Source organism: Rhinatrema bivittatum, chromosome 10, assembly GCF_901001135.1.
Source record: "Rhinatrema bivittatum chromosome 10, aRhiBiv1.1, whole genome shotgun sequence".
NCBI lineage: Eukaryota > Metazoa > Chordata > Amphibia > Gymnophiona > Rhinatrematidae > Rhinatrema > Rhinatrema bivittatum.
In genome coordinates, this window is record NC_042624.1 from 25276596 (window position 1) to 25294909 (window position 18314).

General features: G+C 47.0%; 1 protein-coding gene across 3 annotated transcripts in view; it reads left to right on the forward strand.

Annotated features, from left to right (window-relative positions):
• Positions 1-338: 338 nt before the first annotated feature.
• LOC115099856 (dimethylaniline monooxygenase [N-oxide-forming] 5-like) overlaps positions 339-18314 on the forward strand; it is an 86618-nt gene continuing 68642 nt past the window's right edge. For 2 of the 3 annotated variants that reach the window (XM_029617749.1, XM_029617752.1), the window contains exon 1: positions 339-484. The gene's annotated coding sequence lies outside the window, so the exon portion shown is untranslated. Of the gene's footprint in view, positions 485-12335; positions 12473-18314 lie in introns of those variants that run through there. The other variant, XM_029617750.1, reaches the window with a different exon arrangement.

The following is an 18314-nucleotide window of genomic DNA, read 5'->3' on the forward strand; positions in this document are numbered from 1 at the left end:
GGACCACAGCACCTCCCTCTGGTTCTGGTGCTGATAGACTGGGACTGGGACCACAGCACCTCTCTCTGGTTCTGGGTGCTGATAGACTGGGACTGGGACCACAGCACCTCTCTCTGGTTCTGGGTGCTGGAACTGCAGGCTTTTTTCAGAAATGAACTAGGATGAGTGGATCCCTCCAAACATGGAGTAGATGGAATAAGTTTTGCTTGAGAATGAGGCAGGAATGACTTTGAGTCTCTTTGAAAATCCTCTGCTGGGCTGTTTTTCTCCTGAAGCTTCTTGGATGGCAGAGCTGCAACAGCCACAAAGCTGCAGGCTAATTCCCCGAGAGACAGGGTGGAGCCTGTTAAGGACCTGTTGAGAGCGACTGAGGAGCAGGTTGAATGAGCTTCCTGCTTTGCAGAGGGCAGTTCTTGAGAAGCAGGGGCAGTTGGCTTACCCTGCCTGCAGGTCTCTGTGAAGCATTGTTGGAGCAGGAGCTCAGGTAAGAGAGAGCAACGTGAAACAGAAGCCATTTCTGCAGGTAAGGAATCTACTTTGTCCTGACCCAGAGTAACTGTGCTGGCTTGGGAATTTAAATTAGCCTGACAAATGGGGCTTATACTGACTTCCAGAAAACCCGTGTGGTGCTCCCTTTTAATGCTAGCAGAGTCAGGCTTGGAGGCTCTTTTTTTGCAGAATTTATTTTTATTATTTATTTTAAAGTTTTCTATACCGAAGTTCCTGTACGAATACAGATTATTCCGGTTTACATGATAACCACAAAATTTGCTAGAGAGCGTTACATATAACAAATAGCAGATAACTTATAACATATAAACAGAGCGCAGCATAACTAAGGAGGCATCCAAATATGAACAGAATTGTTTTTTAAACTAATATATAAAGCAGAATATATCTTAATATAAACATGATAAATAGTAAACTTAATATGTAGTAAGCAGAACATAACATATCGTATAAATTAACTTTTGGTTCCTTAATTTCTCTTAAGTATGTATCTGTGGAAAGCTATGGAGGGTGGGTGCAGCTAAATTGCACTAAATTGAATTGCAGCTAAAGTTAGTTGGGCTGCCTGTAGTTTGCAGTTTGCTTGTCCTGAGAATGCCTGGATGTGCTGGAGATTTCCGTTTCTCTGCTATAGGGGTTTTATTATGTCTAAGACTGCTGGTGAGGTCTCTGACTGCAAGATGAGTTTTCTCTGGTATCCTTTTCCCGCTCCGCAGGCTGGATATTAGCAAACCCTGACTCCTAAGCTGTGGGAAGCGTTTTACATGCCCCCCAGTACTGCAGGTCACAGATCACAGGGAGGCAGCACACTGACATCTGGCGCACCTCCATTTAATTGGGTTAAGGAGGTGGCAGCTAATGCACTCGTCAAAGGTTGGAGGATTATGTAGGTGACAACAAGACAGTTCATTGTTTTATGTCTATCAGAAATGATTTCCTGGGCCGCAGCTGAATCTGGCTTTGTCTTGACTGGTACCGGATTCAGATCACTGGCATACAGAGGTGGTTTTCTGAGATGCAGCTGGTTCGGTTGCAGCACAGAACAGTTCATCTCTACTTGATGCTGGTTACCGTTCCAAAAAGGCGTTTCTGGGTTAGGAACCTTTCAGGTTTTGCATTCAGGTTGTAATGCAGGATTCATGTGCTGGCAAGATTCACATTCCCAATAGGATAAAATAGTTGCTTGACTAGAGCCCCCGTCTACAAGGTCTGAGTTCTACAGGCAAGCTCTCTTTAACAGATGACTTCGTTGACCCTGGTCTGTTTTCTACTACGCCAAAGGATCAAGAAATAGGGAATGAGAGCAAGCATGGGGAAACCTAAGGCCTAAGCCACAAAGCTTCAGGCGGGGAAACAGCGACCACGTCAGAGAGCCGACCGAGAGTGACTGCATGGAAAGGCGATAGGACATAGGCAAGGCTGGGTTTCCATAGGGCTGGAGGCCGGGTGTGGTGCAGGCAGTAAGAAGGAGGCTTACGTTCACTGAGGTTCTCTGGTGGAGAGGAGGCTGCATCGTGGGCTGAGCCAGGAGGCCCCTGAGGAGACGGCTGGAATAGTTCTGAGCAGAGATCACGGGCGGCCTCTGCTAGTACGGAAGCATCACTGCAGGAGGCAGCAGAGTAGGGTTGGCATTGTGTAGCGGGCAAAATCTTAACAGTTTCGATGTGGCTCTCATTCTGAAAATGCTATTACAGCTGAGGACGTCTATGACGACAATCAGCATTTGCTGTTCTGCTGGAAGAAAACATTATGCTATTATATTATAGACCGTCAGGATGCAAACTATGGTCCCGTGACAGGCTGATGATAGATGGGCATTTCAACGTTGAGAAGAACACAGAGGTCCGTGCAGAAAATGACCTAGGAAAGAATCATTTTGTGATGGCTGTTTGGCGTCACTGATATCAGATAAGTTATGACATTACAATTATAAAATCTGAAAAACGAACGTTTATTTTGATATTTTTCAAATGCATAACAAACAAGAAAAAAATAATGGGACACTTTTTTGTAGACCTATGATTATGGATAAGGCTGAAGAGAAAGTGTTTAATTACATTTTTCTGATGACGCCTATTATGATGGTCTATAATATAATAGCATAAAGTTGTTGATGAGGTGGAGTATTGTGGTTCAGTATTTATTTTCCACCCACGTTGGATTGTACTGGGACAGTGCTTTTGATTTTCTGTTGGAAGAAAAACCATACTTGAGGGTCCCTTCTCTGAAGAGCTTACCATGTAGTTAAGATGAAAATACTCATGAACTTGTAATGGTGAGACCCTTGTTTATAATCTATTAGACTGTGAATGGGATAAGCAGGGTCATGTATGAAAAGCTGCCTCCAGTGGTCGCTTCCCAGCTCTTTTGCTTCCCTCTACCCCCCTCCTCACCCCTCCATCTAAGGAGTGTGGGAATGTGAGACAGTGACGCACATGCAGAGATAATGCTTCTAAATGAATTAATCATGATAGGTACGCTGTTCCTTAGCTGCTACATGTCTCCCTGGCATACACACAAAAGATAGGAAACAGAAATTTGCAACCATGACCACACCTTCCATCATCAAAGTGCACAAACAAATGCTGATTGCCGCAGGGTATTAGGGCTATGGGTGGGTCCCAGGCACCTCAGCACAACATTAAGGCTATGCATTTGTACATCATACACTACCTGCACATGGAGGGAGTGGAAGAGTTTCCCATTGTGGTAGGATGAGGACTACATGAGTGCAGGGCAATGGGAATTGTGCCATGGCCTAGAAATCTCTCTTCAGAGCCTGCCATTCTCACCTCTGATATAAATGTGAGCTCAGCTGCACGTGGCTCTGATGTAAACACCTGGAAAACGTGGCTTGGGACCTGCCTCCTATGATGCTGACTGTATTTTTGGAAGGAGCCTGAAACCATGAAATGCAGTGAGCTCAGGAGTTTCATGAATCCTAGGGTGGCATGGGACCTGCCTGTGACTGCTTTAAACTCTTCGTATAACGAGCTTGAGCTGTACCCCTGATCTCGTCCGCCTCTGGCAGAGCCAGCAATGCGGCGCAGGGATGGAATCTGTGCTCCTGGCGGGCACTGCATGGTGATACCGGACGTGCCCTCTGCAGCTCCCTTCTGCACCTGCTGCTGCTCTGCCTCTCTACTGGCTTGGGCACCAGTGGCATCTCAGCCTCCTCTCTCTCTTGCTGCTTAAGCAGCCTGCAGCATCCAGTCTGCAAGCCACACTAGACTGGCCAAACATTTTGGCTAGAAGAAGCAGGGCCTGGCAGGTAACGTTTTTATAGGCTGAGAACTGGGTAGCTGTGTTAGGAGGGTTTGGGAAAAATAATGCACAGTATTGGCCATTTCCAGGCTTTATTTAGGGAATATCCCCAATAGCGGCAACTACGGAGGTGTAGCAATTTCTTCCAGATGAGAAATATTTTTTAAAAAACACCTGTAATGGTCCCTCGGGCCAGCTTAGCAGTGGTGCCCTGGGTGATCTCCTCTGAGATAGGGATCGTGCAGTTAGAGGGGAATAATTAGCAGTGATGCCCTGGGTGATCTCCTCTGAGACGGGGATCGTGCAGTTAGAGGGGAATAATTAGCAGTGGTGCCCTGGGTGATCTCCTCTGAGATAGGGATCGTGCAGTTAGAGGGGAATAATTAGCAGTGGTGCCCTGGGTGATCTCCTCTGAGACGGGGATCGTGCAGTTAGAGGGGAATAATTAGCAGTGGTGCCCTGGGTGATCTCCTCTGAGATAGGGATCGTGCAGTTAGAGGGGAATAATTAGCAGTGGTGCCCTGGGTGATCTCCTCTGAGACAGGGATCGTGCAGTTAGAGGGGAATAATTAGCAGTGGTGCCCTGGGTGATCTCCTCTGAGACAGGGATCGTGCAGTTAGAGGGGAATAATTAGCAGTGGTGCCCTGGTGATCTCCTCTGAGACAGGGATCGTGCAGTTAGAGGGGAATAATTAGCAGAGGTGCCCTGGGTGATCTCCTCTGAGATAGGGATCGTGCAGTTAGAGGGGAATAATTAGCAGTGGTGCCCTGGTGATCTCCTCTGAGACGGGGGTCGTGCAGTTAGAGGGGAATAATTAGCAGTGGTGCCCTGGGTGATCTCCTCTGAGACAGGGATCGTGCAGTTAGAGGGGAATAATTAGCAGTGGTGCCCTGGTGATCTCCTCTGAGACAGGGATCGTGCAGTTAGAGGGGAATAATTAGCAGAGGTGCCCTGGGTGATCTCCTCTGAGATAGGGATCGTGCAGTTAGAGGGGAATAATTAGCAGTGGTGCCCTGGTGATCTCCTCTGAGACGGGGGTCGTGCAGTTAGAGGGGAATAATTAGCAGAGGTGCCCTGGGTGATCTCCTCTGAGACGGGGGTCGTGCAGTTAGAGGGGAATAATTAGCAGTGGTGCCCTGGGTGATCTCCTCTGAGACAGGGATCGTGCAGTTAGAGGGGAATAATTAGCAGAGGTGCCCTGGGTGATCTCCTCTGAGACGGGGGTCGTGCAGTTAGAGGGGAATAATTAGCAGTGGTGCCCTGGGTGATCTCCTCTGAGACGGGGATCGTGCAGTTAGAGGGGAATAATTAGCAGAGGTGCCCTGGGTGATCTCCTCTGAGACGGGGGTCGTGCAGTTAGAGGGGAATAATTAGCAGTGGTGCCCTGGGTGATCTCCTCTGAGACAGGGATCGTGCAGTTAGAGGGGAATAATTAGCAGTGGTGCCCTGGTGATCTCCTCTGAGACAGGGATCGTGCAGTTAGAGGGGAATAATTAGCAGTGGTGCCCTGGGTGATCTCCTCTGAGATAGGGATCGTGCAGTTAGAGGGGAATAATTAGCAGAGGTGCCCTGGGTGATCTCCTCTGAGATAGGGATCGTGCAGTTAGAGGGGAATAATTAGCAGTGGTGCCCTGGGTGATCTCCTCTGAGATAGGGATCGTGCAGTTAGAGGGGAATAATTAGCAGTGGTGCCCTGGGTGATCTCCTCTGAGATAGGGATCGTGCAGTTAGAGGGGAATAATTAGCAGTGGTGCCCTGGGTGATCTCCTCTGAGATAGGGATCGTGCAGTTAGAGGGGAATAATTAGCAGTGGTGTTATTTGTATGTAGCCCCTCCTTCTGAGCATGCTGGAGTGGCCCTCCCCTCTTAGGGTTTATAAGCAGCTCTCTCTCTTGACAGCTCTGGGGGCAATATTAGTTTGCAGGGGGGTTGGAGAGATTTTTCCGTTGAGTTAAGTTTGGGCTCGGGCTCCACTTAGCCTAGGACTTTTGGGTAAGGTGGGTGACTCCTCTCCTTAGGTGCAGGGTGGTGTCCCGGTTTGTTTGTTTTTTTTGGGAACTTTCACCTTTTTGAACGATGACTGTGAGACCCCAGGTTGCAGCTCGGGGAGAGGTCCTGCGGGACCCTGGGTATGGAAGATCTGCCCCTCTGTGACCTGCCCAGACATTGACTTCTAGTGTTCTTGCCAGGATCCCTCCTATCGGGGATTTGTCTGAGAGGGGAAGACGACAGGAGACGCCCATCTTCAGGAGAGAGAGAGAGGAGTAGGACTGTGCAAAGACTGAGATTTTGCCTTATCTTTTTTTTTAGCAGCTTTGGAAAAGCTTTTTCCTTCTCAGCTGAAAGGACTCCCTGCCCACCTGGGGACTCTACTCATCCAAGCCTTGGAGGGTGGAAGTTCTCTTGCCCTGGTATTTGAGACTCACGCAGATTGGGGGAGAAGACTAGAATTTAAAAAGCCAGTGTGGTGCTGAGGACTGAGTTTATTGTGACATTTACCTCTCTGAATTATCATTAGGAAAGACTTTTGTTATTTTCTTTGGACACTACACAAAAGTCTCCAGCCTTGCTTTTTGGCACGTCTACCGCTCAGAGCAAAGGTAACGTACCTCTCTCCCAGGGATAAAAGCTCAACAAGCCACCCTGGGCCCTGAAAGCCAAGTCCTTCCCCCAGCCCTTGGGAGTGAGAGACTACGTTCAGCCCCAAAGAGGCAGTAAAACTCTTCCATGGCCCCACACCCACGGATGGGTTTACTCATTCGTTATTTTATCAGAAGAAGCTGAAGGCAAGCCTCATCTCCATGGTTTGCATGAGATTTCTTGATTGGCATTAAAATTAGTGAAAAAAATGACCGTATGGTAATCTAAAATACCATGTGGTGATAGCCAAATACCATGCAGTGAGCCCTACTGACACTTAGCAAATGAGCTCCTAAGGGACTGATGCAATACAGTGCACTCAGCCGAACGCATTGTAAAGGCCGCAGTTCAACGCAGGTTGTATAGGCGCTAATTAATCCCCTTATACAATAAGGGGATTAGCGCGTCTACAACGCACGTCCAACGCGGAGTGAGTCTAATAGCACTCATCACGCGCAAGTGCCTGTGATTGAGGCTATCAGCATTCACTACCGATGCAAAAAAATAAATGCACGTCTAGGACGCACATTTAGTGATCAGAAATTAACTGCTTTTCCGTACTGCCTCCTACTTAATATCGATGCGATATTAAGGAGGAGGAAAAAGTAAACAAATTTAACAAAAAAAAAAAAAGTTAAAAAATAACTCCTGGACGGAGCAGAGGAGATTTTTCTTGAAAAGAATTACTGACTAGCCGAGCCGGATTACCTTTTTGCTGGGGTGGAGGAGACGCGTTTTCCCGGCCCCTGGAGCCCCGCCCACGAATCGACGCCGACGTCATCAGCTTGGGACTGGCAGTACAAAAGCTGGTCTCCCTCGGCGCGTGTCACCGTCCGGCGCGAGTCGCCACAGATTGGAAAATCTAGCTGTTTGCTGACGTAATTTCAGCGCTCCTGTCTTTCATTTGTCCTAAATAGGATTTCTTTAATAATGCCGCACAAAAGAAAGGGGAAGGTGAGGGTCTATCCACCCGAACCCTCACCAACCACAGGACAGCGGGTAATCACTGAATTTGCGTCACCCATTCCATTAGGGACAACGAGCCCCGCTAGCGGTGTGGGAAGAGGAGTCCCTTCCCCGCTTGGGGATATATCGCTGTCCCCACCAGAACCACGATTACCGCCGATTACCTCAGCGTGGACAGCTGGGCAAGTTGAGTCGCCAGTGCAAATTGTCACAGGGGCGACTTCATTGGGTGGACTGCCAGGAAGTTCCGCGAAAGTGGAGGGATCACCCGATGCCTCGAGCCCTTTTGAAGCTGCAGCAAGGAGTAGGGATGTGAATCGTTTTAGGACGATTAAAATTATCGTCCGATAATTTTAATATCGTCTTAAACCGTTATGGAACACAATACAATAGAGATTCTAACGATTTATCGTTATAAATCGTTAGAATCGTGAGCCGGCACACTAAAACCCGCTAAAACCCACCCCGACCCTTTAAATTAAATCCCCCACCCTCCCGAACCCCCCCCAAATAACTTAAACATTTCCTTGCCAAATCCTACCTCCTTCAATCCCCCACCCTCCCGAACCCCCCCCCAAATGACTTAAATTACCTGGGGATCCGGAACGGGCTCCTGCTACTGAATCTTGTTGTCTTCGGCCGGCGCCATTTTCCAAAATGGCGCCGAAAAATGGCGGCGGCCATAGACCAACAGGATTCGACGGCAGGAGGTCCTTCCGGACCCCCGCTGGACTTTTGGCAAGTCTTGTGGGGGTCAGGAGGCCCCCCCCCAAGCTGGCCAAAAGTTCCTGGAGGTCCAGCGGGGGTCAGGGAGCGATTTCCCGCCGCGAATCGTTTTCCGTACGGAAAATGGCGCCGGCAGGAGATCGACTGCAGGAGGTCGTTCAGCGAGGCGCCAGAACCCTCGCTGAACGACCTCCTGCAGTCGATCTCCTGCCGGCGCCATTTTCCGTACGGAAAACGATTCGCGGCGGGAAATCGCTCCCTGACCCCCGCTGGACCTCCAGGAACTTTTGGCCAGCTTGGGGGGGGCCTCCTGACCCCCACAAGACTTGCCAAAAGTCCAGCGGGGGTCCGGAAGGACCTCCTGCCGTCGAATCCTGTTGGTCTATGGCCGCCGCCATTTTTCGGCGCCATTTTGGAAAATGGCGCCGGCCGAAGACAACAAGATTCAGTAGCAGGAGCCCGTTCCGGACCGCTGCCGTTCCGGACCGCCGCTGGACCACCAGGTAATTTAAGTCATTTGGGGGGGGTTCGGGAGGGTGGGGGATTTAATTTAAAGGGTCGGGGGTGGGTTTTAGCGGGTTTTAACGATTTTAACGATATATCACGATATTTTACCCCCCCAAACGGCAACAATACGATTCCCTCCCCCTCCCAGCCGAAATCGATCGTTAAGACGATCGAGGACACGATTCACATCTCTAGCAAGGAGTGAGTACCGAAATGAGGATATGTTGCAGAGACCTAGAACAGCTGTGGGTGGAGGAGAGGGAACGGGTGGCCTAGTAAGAGGTCCCATAGAGGTGAAAAGACTGACGGAAATCACAATAGAGTCCCTCTGGGACTTGGTTGCGGGGTTAACTATGGCATTTAATGAGCAAGCCCAAAAAACGGAGGAAATCTCACTCAAAATGGACTCTATTGACAAGCAATTACATCGGAGGGGAACAGAACAATCACAAGAATTACAGCAAGTAAAATTAGAGTTAAAACAAATGTCTGATATAAATGCTATATGTGTGAAAGATCAGGGGATTTTAACAAGACGACTAGAATCAGTAGAAAATTATCTCAGACAGCTAAACCTAAGGGTTTTGAATTTCCCGAAAGTGGTGGGGGAAATTCCATTACTAACTTTTAAGAGATATCTGAAGGAAATTCTACAGATCCCAGAAGAACAGATACCATCTGTAAAAAAGATCTTATTTTTAAGACAAGGACAGAGCCAAATACAGATATCCCCAGTAGGGGATACTGGGAATTTCAACAACTTATCTCAGTATTTGGAAAGTTCTGGACTTGAAACTTCTGAAAGAACTGTACTCTTTGTTTCTCTGTTTTCAGAGTATGATAGAGCCATGATAATGAAACACTACTTTAAAGCAATTAATACAACATATTTGGGTGGATTAATCCGTATTTTTCCTGATCTCTCCAGGGTTACACAACTACGCAGAAAATCATTTATAACTATGCGCCCTGAAGTTATAGCTCTTGGTGCAAATTTTCTTCTGCGTTACCCCGCAAGATGCGTAGTAAAACACTCTGGGAACACTTATGTTTTCTTTAATCCAGAACAGTTAAGGGGCTTCATAGATGCCAGAAAGGAAACCCCTATAACCTAAAAGATCTGGTTCTAAATTATAAATGAATGGGTTGTTAACAGAGTGCTAGTTTAAATTTTTCTTATCCACTCCTTTTCTTTTCTCTGTTCCTTTCCCATGTTACTTAGAAAAAAGGGGATAAATATTATCGTTTAAAAATAATTGTATATTACAATTAATGTGGTGTAATATTTTTCTTTTGAATATTCCTCCTGATTGAATGCAAAGGGTTCTTTGTGTATAAGTTGTAAAATTGAATAAATAAATAATAAAAAAAAATAACTCCTGCAGTCGGGTGCAGGAAACGGACGCTCAATTGAGAAGCGTCCTGAACCCCTGACTGTGCGGCGTTTAGGGAAATAAACTCGGAGTCGGTTTTCCTAACCTGCGGAGGGCCGACGCACTCGGGCTCTCCGTGCTAACGCGACTCCCCCCCTCCCCCCAATTTAAATATTGCACGGCGCCCCCCACAGGGAGACTCATTACGAACGCGGGCGCTGACTGTTCAGCGCCCGCTTCCTCCGCCAAAACATTTCATCGGCCCCTAAGTTTGTAACGGAGGCAGCGAAGGGTAAAGTAACGCAGGCAGGTCACTGGGATGGTAACCCTGGCTGCCCCAGTTCTCAGCGGACATCTCTTGTGAGAGGTGGAATTAGGACAATTACTTTCCTGCCGCTCTGAAAGCTGGGTGACCGGTAGCCATTCTCTGTTCCCAGTGAGCCTTGGGTAAGTCCTGATTTCGAGTTGGAGCAGTGCAGGTCTGTAAGGGGGAGGATAGGCTTGAGGGGTCTGGAATGGCCGTCCCCCTGGAGGGAGTCTGTGGAGAGCCCTTGTGGTTTGCGTCGGAGTTAGGAGGACGTGAGGAGCTTAGCCTTGGTTGTTTTTCAGGGCCGGTCAGGGAAAGCAGGATATCCCCATCAGGGTCAGGAGGGTTTCCATCCACGCTGCTCACTGGCCGCTTTTACATTGTCTTGGTAGGAGGCCCATTGAGACCCTGTTCACCACCTGGACTCGGGGATTGGGGGGGGGCGCCCTGTTTTTGGGGCTGACCTTCCCCCTCTACACCTTGACGAGGACGGAGGAGGCAGTGACCTGGTGCCAGGACTCTCCGGTGTTAAATTGCTTTTCAAGGGAAGAGATTTGTTTTGAGACTGAGGGGGAAGTGTTTGGCTTACCCCTTCCTCCCTGTTGTTGAGTCTGGATTTCTCCCGTAAGGAATCAAAGCACAAAGAGAACAAGGAAGTGTGAGTAATGAGTCAATGGGAAACATTCAGCACAGCACACAGGAGTCTGTGCCCTGGGGAGAGAGAGAGGCTGTTGGGAATCCCTGCCACACAACAAAAGCGGGAGCCTTCTCCACCCTGGGCTTCCACTCCTCCACTCCCTAGGACGTGGGGGCACCCTTGCTCCCTGTAAGGGATACTTCTGCCCAGATTGAGAGAGAGAACTGCAAAGTGAACAGCTTAATGGTGGGGCTGAGGACTGACTCAGTTGTGCCCGTGTACCACTGCTTATCTGCAAGTGACCTTCAGTTCTGGACACCACCCCGGATCTGGAGTGGCTCTTGTACAATGGATGCACAGCGTGAGCTTTCTCCTGGGACGCTTCTCTCCCAGGGGCACAGAGACAGCCTTAGCACTCAAGGCCTTGAATGGTAACCTTCCCCCATCCAACAAAGGACCCACAACTCGGACAGAAGGAGACAGTGTGCACTGCTAGCCTGGGTCATGTCCCGAAGAGACTAAAAATGCTTTTATGGCCCCACCCGTGCAGAATATGCACACAGGGGTGGGGTTACACCAGGTTGCTTAAGTGTCAGATTTATGCCTTGGGGAAGACATGTGCTTTGGATATAATTTGTTGGATTTCTGATGCCAATGCATTTTAAGGAGAGATTTCGTGGCAACCTTTAATTTCATATGGGACTTCCATTCTGCCCTTCCTTGGATTTTGCCGCACCTGAGAGGTTTTGTATCTTCTGTATGACTGACATCAAACCCTTCCACTCATGATCCAGGCTGAAGCATAAAACACTGTCAGGATCCAGCAGAATATGGACTCAGTTTAAAGTCTGATTCATCGGTCGTGCTCTCTGCAGCTGGAATAGTGTAAACGTGGCGCTGTGAGTGACACAGGATTGTGTGTTGCTGTTTTGATGTTCTTGATTGAATGACCCGCCTGCGAGCCTTCCAGGACTTACTGGGGCACTGGTTCCAGGTTCAGCTTTCTCTGCCATGCTCGCTTACTGTAGTAACGCAAGGAGATTCCCGGAGAATGGACTGCGCGATACATTCTAATTACAAATGTACTAATTACTCGTTATTGGGAACTCTCGCCTGGGATTTACCAGGACAGTAGCTTGATGAATAAACACGTCACTGAAGGAACACTTTAATATTAAACCCACCAGTAGCCCAGAGAAACCTGTGTCTATTTGCAAAAAAGAAATCTGTACTAGCAGCGATGACGCCGGGTTAGGAGTGATCCTCACCTTTCTCTGACTCCTCAGGCGTGCCAGTTCTGTTTACTTCTGAAAAACAAATCTCTTACTGTAGACGACTGACATATTGGCTGCTGTAATATACACATCTCCTTCCCCCGTGTCAGCTCTGATTAAAGGTCACTGAGGATAAGTTAGTGGAACCATTCGGAATCCTTCCCATTGGTTTAGCAATAACTAACAGGAAGCAAAGTACATGAAATAAGAGACCAAACGAGGACAGAGTGAGCACATTTGGAGGCGGCTGCTTGGAAGAAACTTTAGGCAAGTATCCTGCTATGGAATAAGGCAGATGCAGTTATGTGATGCTCATAGCGCGCTGCCCTCTCTCCCGCGGCACGGCACGCAGCTTCTTTCTCGGTTACGCGATGCTCATAGCGCACTGCCCTCTCTCGCACGGCACGCAGCTTCTTTCTCGGTTACGCGATGCTCATAGCGCACTGCCCTCTCTCGCACGGCACGCAGCTTCTTTCTCGGTTACGCGATGCTCATAGCGCGCTGCCCTCTCTCACACGGCATGCAGCGTCTTTCTCGGTTACGCGATGCTTATAGCGCGCTGCCCTCTCTCCCGCGGCACGGCACGCAGCGTCTTTCTCGGTTATGCGATGCTCATAGCGTGCTGCCCTCTCTCCCACGGCACGGCACGCAGCTTCTTTCTCGGTTACGCGATGCTCATAGCGCGCTGCCCTCTCTCGCACGGCACGCGGCGTCTTTCTCGGTTACGCGATGCTTATAGCGCGCTGCCCTCTCTCTCGCGGCACGGCACGCAGCGTCTTTCTCGGTTATGCGATGCTCATAGCGTGCTGCCCTCTCTCCCACGGCACGGCACGCAGCGTCTTTCTGTCTTTCTTTCTAAAGCTTGAAAGTACAGAGCAAATCCATAAACATATTCCATGCCTGAAATACTGGAAGCAGTCAGAAGCATTGGTCTCTTTTGAGAGTGAAAACGAATGTGGCTTTTATAAATGTGGAACAAGGATAGAAACTGAAGACCGTTATATGGGTGATGGGAAACTACAACAGCATTATCTTAAACCTATGAGCACTTTTTTTAAAAGCATTTGACTTTTTTTATTATTACCTAACTTTTCTATAGGTGCATTCTAATTCAGGAATGTATGGTTTTTTCAGGGCTATACTTACAGTTCTGTAAGATATAGATAGATATTTGCATATATTAGTTTACAAATCTTCAGGTTGGATCAGCACTGGGTAAATATCAGAAGCTTTCTTCCGTAAGTATAAAATGGGGAGGGATGGTAATATAGTCTATAGTGTACTGTGGGTGGTGTATACATACAATATGATTAGGGATGGGTCAGAGCGCTGTGTGATATCTATTTCTGTATAGTATTGCATGGGAAGGAATGGGTCAAGGTACTCTAGGATGTATCCATCTATACCATGTAGTAAAGGGAGGGATGGACAGAGAGCTTCCGGAGAGAACTCTGTGAGGGGTCATGGCCAGAATGTGGTGTGGCTCATCCTTCTGGTCAGTCTAAAGAGGTATGAGGAAGAGTGTTGTGGGAGTATCTCATATATAATATTCGGATTCCTTGTTCTCTATGATACAGTTTGCAGTGCGAATGAGCAGAATATTGTATGGCATCCGTCGGTATAGTATGATTGTAGATAGTTAGATTTCTGTACTGTATGGGGCATGTGATTCCTTATTCTCTATGATACAATATGCAGAATGACTGAGAGACTGTTGTATGACATTCTTCAATACAGTATAATATGATTTTAGAGCAGAGTGTTATTTTTCTGTACAGTATGGGGGCATATGAGTCCTTGTTCTCTGTGATACAGTTTACAGTATGACTGAGCAGAATATTGTATGGCATACTTCGGTACAGTATAGTATGATTGTAGATAGTGTTATATTTCTGTATAGTAGGGGGCATGTGATTCCTTGCTCTGTATGTTACAGTATGCAGAATGATTGAGCAGACTGTTCAATCACAACTTTCAGTGCAGTATAGTATGTTGTAAATAGAGCAGAGTGTTACATTTCTGTATAGTATAGGGGCATGTGATTCCTTGTTTTGCATGATACAGCAGTGGCATAGCCAGAATTGATTTTTTGGGAGCGCACAAGGTTAACATGGGTGGGCTGTAGGCATGCAGATCTGAGACCTACTAGTTGTATTCGTATTGATAAATAATGCTAATAGCTTTCTAAATAGTTTGCAACAGCCATTATGTATCATGCATGAAACTTTGTAATAATTGAGGTAAAATATTTTAAACACTTACCAGCATTAAAAATTCCTTAGTAATCTGTATGAATTTATTTTATATTTATTGCAATTTATAAATGCATATAAAAAGAAAACAATCAGATCCAATTGATCATGTAATAAAACAAAAATCAATGTATTCTTTCATGAATCCTCTTTGTAAAAAGCCAGAAATCATAACAACAATAAAATATCATTAATCATCGAACAGGTGCAGAGCAGAGCTAGGACAATTCACATTAAAACCAACGAAAAAAATATTCAAATTCTGGTGTCGCCTCAAAAAAAATATTCCTCCATTGCTATTTTGTGAAATAACACAAACTCCTGCAAAGAAAGAGACATCTAGAACCTTTCCGTACCATACAGTCACAGCACTGACTCTCGGGACTCAAATAACAGTAACCTTATGAAAAAGCAGCAATGCAAATACTACACCAGGCCCAAGAACATTAATACACCACCTACTGGAGTAACAGAACAAGCTGGACTGCTACAGAGAAACTACATGCTAGCAGAAATACTGCACTTCAGTCACACACACAGGCAAAACAGAGACCAATCTTTACCTAATATAGAAATAAGAGACTACAAATTACAAACAGAAACATGCAGACAAAACCAAAATAGAAAGCCTGAGAAACTAAAGTCTCTGAACAGTCTAATCTTTGCATTTTTCTAATCAGTTGGTCCTGGTCTCTTTTTTTCTCTTCCCATTTTTCTCTTGACGCTCATTTCGTAATTCCTTTTCAGTGTCTCTCTTCTCCTACTTCCCTTCCTCCCTCTCTCTCTCTCACACACACACACACAAGCTATCACTCTCTCTAGGTGTGTATGATAGAGCAGGTAAGCTCTCACTCTCCCCCCCCCCATTCTTTTGCATACACAGAGACACACACCCAGGCACCCAATCTCACCCACATGCACACATTCAAGCTACCATTCTCATCCATATACACATCCAGGCTCCCATTCTCACCCAGGCTCTCATTCTCATGTTCACATAAACACATTCAAGCTTCCATTCTCACCCACACACATGCAGGACCTTTTCATTAGGCACAGCCAAAGTCCTACTTCTACTACCACAGGAATGGGATCCCATGGCAGCCTTGCAGCTCTGTCTCTTCTCTTCACCGACATGGGGAGGGGATCCTGCAGTAGCCTTGCAGCTCCTTCCCTCCTTTTTGCAGTCGTGGAGATGGGATCCCACGATGGCATTGCTCCAACAGGCCTCTTCCGATTGGGTGGGTCTTGGCCCAAATAGGGTGGGCAACTGCCCACCCATGACTATGTCTCTGTGATACATGTGATTCCTTGCAAGAAGATCACAACACTCCCGGTATCAGGGATAGGGCACTGTGTGCAGGAAGATCACAACACTCCCGGTATGAGGGTTAGGGCACTAGTGTGTGCAGGAAGATCACAACACTCCCGGTATCAGGGTTAGGGCACTAGTGTGTGCAGGAAGATCACAACACTCCCGGTATCAGGGATATGGCACTGAGTATCAGGGATAGGGCACAAGTTCTAGTCACATTGACTGATCACATTACTTTTTTTGTCAAGCTACCAACTGTTTCCATTTCCCATCCCCCATGTATTGTCAGTGGGAACCTTGGTAACATGAATAAATAAGAGGGCAGCCAATAGGAATACATATTCATTCCTAAACTGACCTTAACTGACCTAAAAGTGTCAAATTGTATCATTTTCTGTTAGTGCGCACTAACTTCCGTTAGTGCATACTAATCGGAAAAACTGATTTTTTTAACTAAAAAATCGTGCCAAACACGATTTTCTTCTCCTGCCAGATGATTTCGATCGTTAAGACGATCGGACACACGATTCACATCCCTAATACAGACATGGTTGTAAGCTTCTTCACGTTTCAGATTTCTTTGAATCTGGTCGCGCGGGGCAGTAAGGTGAGGAAGGTACCCTGGCAAGTTCAACTGACAGGTAGCCAAAGCTATACAATGCCAGGGTGATATCACTGATGACATGATTGGATGTACGGACATTGCGCAGAGTTTTATGTGCAGGTTATATGCTTCAGATGGAGTATACTTGTCACACTTGGGAAAATATTTGTTCCTACAAGCTATTCAGAGGTTATTCATGGACCTGATGGATGCATGAGCCATAGCCATTTGTTTGGGGGGAGCCCGTCACGTGCGGGGGGGGGGGGGGGGAGGCTATTTCCATGCCTGTGTGTGCCGCATCCCTGTGGCGGCAGTGGCCCAGTCCGGGAAAGCATTTGTAAATACTGAGGCTTTAGAAGGAAGCTGGGAGGTGCCTGTATGTGCGAAAGAGGCCTAGGGGCCATCGCTTGTTGGCCATGGGGGATGGGCTCCGGCGGGGCTTGCTTTGTGGTGGCTCGGGCCGAGATCCCATCCGGTGATTGGTGGTCATGACACCAGTCGTGGGTTCGCAAGGAACAAGACCCTGTGGTTCTGCTTGTGGTGGAAATCAGAGTTATTGGCACCTGCCCAGTAGCGATTTGTAAACATTATTGACTGGACCCGGCGCCTGAATTAGACTCCCCTGTTAGGGATTCTAATAAATGACTGCGGCCATTTCATCCAAAGTATGTGTCATGTTTTCATTGTTTGTATTGATGGAGTCAACTAGGCTGGGTGGGGGCGAGGTAGAAACATGGGTGTCTGGGCTGCCCAGTTATGAAGGCCAGATGATTCAATCAATTTTGAAATAAATTAAATCTTGGTTCTGCTGTTTTCAGCAATTTTTAGATCCTTTTCCATCCTCTTTTTCATTGGGAAATTAATTTTATTTATTTATTTAAAAACTTTTATATACCGACGTTCATAGCAATATCACATTGGTTGACAGCAAAGAAACACGTAGATGGATCGGTATAAAACAGGTTTTATTGAAGCTTGCCCGACTCTGGCCAAGTTTCGCTCAAAGAGCTGCCTCAGGGGCTTACAAGCCGCTCAGTTTGGCTTGAATCATCGCTGAATTAGCGATTACCGAAATCAAAGAGGATGGCACAGCAAACTCCTCTGAAGTACCATTCAAATCAGGTCCCAATGAACGCTCAGCACTGATAGTCACAGAAAGTCACATTGGTTTACAGACAACAGGGGTAACTCATATGAACCAAATGAGAAGAATAAAGTTACATTAAACAGAACATAAGCGAACTTAGGCTGTAGGAGAAAAATAGTAAAGTGTTACAGTAACATAGAGCTAGGTTGTTTTTTTTAACAAATAGCCTATATAATATTATAATATAAAAATACTACAATAATAGAGCTGTTGGTCAACAGTTATTACAATTCCCTGATAATCACAATTTCCTGGATTTGGGGCATACTTGTTTTTCACGCTGGTTGCCGCATTGCAGGATGATGTCTTAGGCACTTGAACAATGATTTGGATACTGGATTAGTCCTGTTAGACCTTAGTTCAGCCTTTGATACTGGTGATGCTTCTATCTTATTATCTAGATTCTCAGTATTTGATAGGGATGTGAATCGTTTTTTCACGATTTAAAATATCGTCCGATATATTTTAAATCATCAAAAATCGTTAGAGGCGCGATACAATAGGAATTCCCCCGATTTATCATCAAAAATCGTAAATCGGGTGAGGGGGGAGGGCGGGAAAACCGGCACACTAAAACAACCCTAAAACCCACCCGACCCTTTAAAATAGATCCCCCACCCTCCCGAACCCCCCCAAAATGTTTTAAATTACCTGGGGTCCAGTGGGGGGGTCCCGGTGTGATCTTCCACTCTCGGGCCACGGCTGCGTTAATAGAAATGGCGCCGGCGCCATTTTGTTTCCTGTCCCCCGACGTCACGAGCACAGGAGATCGCTCCCGGACCCCCAGGGAC